Below are 6,288 nucleotides of genomic sequence, written 5' to 3' on the forward strand. Positions count from 1 at the left end.
TTGTGATACAGACCTTGATCTATTCACTATCATATGGCTACATTTAGAAACTGAAGTCACCTTTGAATATCTGTGACTGCTTGCACCCCACAGAAAATCTTTCCAACACGTTTGTGACCAGGGCTCACGTGCACAAAGCGAGGTTGATGCTGCGACCATTATAAATCCATGTTAGGGTATAGTAGTTACGATCACCGTAGGGTTGGGAATTGTGGAAGTATGTTCTGGGTCCTGGGGCCCCGTTCCACAAAACGATCGTAACACTAAGATGACCGTAACGCCCATAACTCACCATGGACTTACGACTGTCTTATCGGTACGATCGCGTTCGAAATATTATGGCCTAACGTAACTCTATAACTGACCATAAGCTTTCGAATAAGCTACGAACACTTTGTGGATCGGGACCCAGATGGGTTAAATTTAGAGTTGAATCTTTCTCAGATCGAAGCTTTGTAACGAATTCCTCGAGAGTACCCATCGTCATAGCATTTATAAACAATACATTGCGCATGCGTATTAACCTGTATAGAATGATGGGAGTACGTTGAGTGCACTTGAATAGAGAGAAGCCAGAGCGCACATACATATTGCTTCCAGTGAGTTTACATGTCTTTGTATAACACGCATAAATTTTGCAGTACAGCCATGTCTCGAAAGAAATAACTACTAAATTTGGGTAAACCGAAATATTAACTGCGTATTGAATATGTTCTGTAAATGGTCATACGATGGCCGATACTGTTTACAAATGAATTCAGCATTTGATTGACAGCATTTCTCGGGCATCGGCGCGTCACTTTTGCTTGTGCGCATAACAATTTTTATTGCCATTAATAAAAAATAATTTTGATTTTAGAACGTCCCGATGATCCATTTGTCCACAATAAGAATGAGTGTCTGTTCGAACGGGTGTGACTGAATCTACAACTCATTAATTAACACGTGCTAAACTTTCCAAATGTGTTTACATTTTTCTATGAACATTTTTTTTAAAAAGTCCTACCGCCCTTGCCACCTTTGGAAATAATGTGCTCGAGAAACATTTAATATTTTTTATGCAGCCAGATATTTCTGTGACTTTAAATATATGCCATGTTGTAATATACATGTATATACGTTTTATATATATTGACAGAAATCGATATATCTGGTCACAGTCAATTTTATAGATCTATTTGAGAAATAATGTAGCAATTTGGAAACTCACGTGGCTGTCATGTTATGAATATGTAAACTGCTTCAATCTTGAATAAAATGACAGAAAATTATTAAAATGCTGGCTAAATTATGTCATGTCTCGTTGTTCAATATAACGTATTATATCTTATTGGAGGTTTTTACTTTGATATTTTCGCAGATGCATTATTGACTGACACGTTGATGGACCTTCGTCCGTTGTCCATACATAGAATCAACCGTGCAGAACAGGAAAGTCGTTCGGACTACCTTGATAAAATCGAGGCTGTCTGATCAAATAACACATTTCGAAAGCCGTTCTGACGTTATAAAGTTGGTCCACAGATCATGCATTTTGTGATGGCATCTGAGATCATTTCGAATGAGATTAGGTATTGTTTAGCTTAGAGAAGGCGTGGAAACTTGAAGGCAACCTACAGTAATACGACAGTATTTCGACTTAAAAAAATATATAGGGCCGTCCCCTATTTTCGCGGGTTTCTTCTCTCCCGGTAAACACGTTTTCTGCCGAGATCGCCGAAGCGTCGATCATACTTACGGATGTTTACATCACTGGCTGGTAACTAGGAAGTGGCTCGTGTCTGCGAATGATCAAAATTTTGCGATAAAACGAATATTGATGAGTTTGGACAGCTTGGACAAATCATAACTTCTTCCCGCCCTTTCCGACAGGATTCCTCTTCCTCACATTTCATTACTTCCTCGTTATACCGCGAGAATAGGCGACGCCTCGATATGTCAGTGACGACCTTGTTTTTCACCGGGCTCAGGAGTGGCAATACAGCTGATGGATAAAGCAGTTGATAGATGCAGATGTTTGAGGGGCAGTCTCTTCATTTAAAAACAACAATCATTCATACGATAAGAACTGTTTGTATTATTTTTCGGCCGATATCCGTCAGTACCGCGAGAATAGGAAACTAGAAAACTGCAGCACCACCCGTTTGATTCATAGTAGCCACTGTTACAGATATTGAGGCTTTTAGTATTATATTGAAAATAATATAATCTCCGTTAGATGTTGAATGTGAAATAACGATTCCATATCGTAAGATCTTGATACAAGGAGGCATCGTATGGTAGTAAAAGATCTGATAATATTAAGACCGCAGTTGTCATTAAGTAAGTTCATTATCATCATATCTTAAAGGAAGTAGATGTCTGCATTCTGTCTGGGTTTTTTTTGACATGCTGATTTGACTGTGTGATAACGCACGCATCCGTTCTCGTAGTTAGGTGTTTCCGTGCGGCTGGACGTGAGATATTACACAGTGATAGTTCAGAGGGGATGGTTCACAAGACATCACTGGAAAGAAGGTGACCCGAGGAAACGTACATATATACAGGATATGTATTTGTGTACTTTTATTTTTTTTTTTTGCGTGGGTTTAAAATACATTTCAATCTGCGAACTTTCTTGGCGACGTGCGTTAATTTTTAGCCACACACGAGACATTCACAAATGACTTATTCTGTTATCCTAATCCAATAAAAGAAAAATCGACACATATAGAATATGACATCAACCGGTATACCGTCATACTGGTTTTACCAAGTCTCGACATAACATGTAGGATATCACCCTCTGTAGATCTTCAACAGTATAGTTGTAGATTATCCCTGGGTTATGTATGAGTATGTGCTATGGATCAGAGTATGTAAGTCACTTGCAGATACTGATCAAGACCTATACCTTCCTTGTGTTTATATACCCCCCCGAGGGCTCAAGACATGTGCTATACATCAGAGTATGTAAGTCACTTGCAAATACTGATCAAGACCTATACCTTCCTTGTGTTTATATACCCCCGAGGGCTCAAGACATGTGCTATACATCAGAGTATGTAAGTCACTTGCAAATACTGATCAAGACCTATACCTTCCTTGTGTCTATATACCCCCCGAGGGCTCAAGACATGTGCTATACATCAGAGTATGTAAGTCACTTGCAAATACTGATCAAGACCTATACCTTCCTTGTGTTTATATACCCCCGAGGGCTCAAGACATGTGCTATACATCAGAGTATGTAAGTCACTTGCAAATACTGATCAAGACCTATACCTTCCTTGTGTTTATATACCCCCGAGGGCTCAAGATATGTGCTATACATCAGAGTATGTAAGTCACTTGCAAATACTGATCAAGACCTATACCTTCCTTGTGTTTATATACCCCCGAGGGCTCAAGATATGTGCTATACATCAGAGTATGTAAGTCACTTGCAAATACTGATCAAGACCTATACCTTCCTTGTGTTTATATACCCCCGAGGGCTCAAGACATGTGCTATACATCAGAGTATGTAAGTCACTTGCAAATACTGATCAAGACCTATACCTTCCTTGTGTTTATATACCCCCGAGGGCTCAAGACATGTGCTATACATCAGAGTATGTAAGTCACTTGCAAATACTGATCAAGACCTATACCTTCCTTGTGTTTATATACCCCCGAGGGCTCAAGACATGTGCTATACATCAGAGTATGTAAGTCACTTGCAAATACTGATCAAGACCTATACCTTCCTTGTGTTTATATACCCCCGAGGGCTCAAGATATGTGCTATACATCAGAGTATGTAAGTCACTTGCAAATACTGATCAAGACCTATACCTTCCTTGTGTTTATATACCCCCCGAGGGCTCAAGACATGTGCTATACATCAGAGTATGTAAGTCACTTGCAAATACTGATCAAGACCTATACCTTCCTTGTGTTTATATACCCCCGAGGGCTCAAGACATGTGCTATACATCAGAGTATGTAAGTCACTTGCAAATACTGATCAAGACCTTTACCTTCCTTGTGTTTATATACCCCCCGAGGGCTCAAGACATGTGCTATACATCAGAGTATGTAAGTCACTTGCAAATACTGATCAAGACCTATACCTTCCTTGTGTTTATATACCCCCGAGGGCTCAAGACATGTGCTATACATCAGAGTATGTAAGTCACTTGCAAATACTGATCAGGACCTATACCTTCCTTGTGTTTATATACCCCCCGAGGGCTCAAGATATGTGCTATACATCAGAGTATGTAAGTCACTTGCAAATACTGATCAAGACCTATACCTTCCTTGTGTTTATATACCCCCCCGAGGGCTCAAGATATGTGCTATACATCAGAGTATGTAAGTCACTTGCAAATACTGATCAAGACCTATACCTTCCTTGTGTTTATATACCCCCCGAGGGCTCAAGATATGTGCTATACATCAGAGTATGTAAGTCACTTGCAAATACTGATCAAGACCTATACCTTCCTTGTGTTTATATACCCCCGAGGGCTCAAGACATGTGCTATACATCAGAGTATGTAAGTCACTTGCAAATACTGATCAAGACCTATACCTTCCTTGTGTTTATATACCCCCCGAGGGCTCAAGACATGTGCTATACATCAGAGTATGTAAGTCACTTGCAAATACTGATCAAGACCTTTACCTTCCTTGTGTTTATATACCCCCCGAGGTCTCAAGACATGTGCTATACATCAGAGTATGTAAGTCACTTGCAAATACTGATCAAGACCTATACCTTCCTTGTGTTTATATACCCCCCGAGGGCTCAAGACATGTGCTATACATCAGAGTATGTAAGTCACTTGCAAATACTGATCAAGACCTATACCTTCCTTGTGTTTATATAGCCCCCGAGGGCTCAAGACATGTGCTATACATCAGAGTATGTAAGTCACTTGCAAATACTGATCAAGACCTATACCTTCCTTGTGTTTATATACCCCCCGAGGGCTCAAGACATGTGCATCATGATGTATTTACAGAACTTGAGACATCAATCCTTAATCTCGCCTCTACAAGTGGTTATATTACAGTGTTTGGAGATTTTAATGCAAGAACTGGAAATCTGAGTGACTATTGTGCTTTTGCTGAACACATTATAGATGAATTTTGATTAGACTTAAATGAACTGAACAATGAACTTAAACCACAATTAGTTCTACTAAATCTACCTCATGAGAGATCAACAAAGGATATAGACCGGACAAATAATTTCGGAGTTAAACTTATAGACATGTGTAAACATCTTAATTTACTGATATGTAATGGTCGCTTAGGAAAAGATCATAATGTCGGTAAGGCAACCTGTAAAGACAGAACGGTTGTTGACTATGTTATAACTACTCCCCTCTGCCTATCACGTTTTGCACATTTTGAAATTCTAGATTACTCACCCCTGTTTTCTGACGTGCATTGCCCGGTAAAGTTCTCTCTCAGGGCCACAATTCCTCAGACAGATATCCCAACAAATAGAAAAGGTACTCCAGACAGAATGCCACTTGAAAGTAGAAAACCGAAAAAATATGACACTGATTTATCCTCCACATTCAATAACAATATCAATCAACGCAAGGTGTGTGACCTGATTGAGTGCGCACGTGCAGCACGCGAACTACAGGTAAATTAACAGGTGATCAACAGCGTGACTCGTGATATCGGGAATGTGCTTATTGACGCCGCCTGTGTAACATTTGGAGAAAAGAAACATAAAAAATTAAATACCACTGATTCAAGGAATACAGATAAACCCTGGTTTGACCAGGAATGCCGGAACAGTAGAAAATTATTCCAAAAAGCTAGATTTAAAGTTAAAAAATCAAACTCAGCTATTGATAGAGCACATTTTCGACAAATGTCTAAGAACTATAAAAAATGTTTAGATAAACACATACGAAACTATCAACATCAAATCAATAATCTATTCCGGAAGCATAGGAAAAGCTCGCCTAGAGAATATTGGAAAATGCTCAACAAAGCGCATGGTAAGCAGATTGAAAATAACCCCATGTTGACACTTTTTATAATTATTTTGTTGGAATAAGTGAGGAATTCGAAGCAAACGAGGCTGATTTGGACGAGAAATTGACTGAGACATATACTTTCAATACTGAAACCCTTAACAACGATATTTCACGAGAAGAAATACAATTTGAGGTAAAACAATTGAAAAGGAATAAAGCAACGGCGTTGATTTAATCGAAAATGATTTTCTAATTGATTCAATCGATCTACTTATGCCTCTATTTATAGAACATTTCAACCTTGTACTATCATCGGGTA

This window comes from Haliotis asinina, chromosome 9 (genome assembly GCF_037392515.1).
Source record: "Haliotis asinina isolate JCU_RB_2024 chromosome 9, JCU_Hal_asi_v2, whole genome shotgun sequence".
Lineage (NCBI taxonomy): Eukaryota > Metazoa > Mollusca > Gastropoda > Lepetellida > Haliotidae > Haliotis > Haliotis asinina.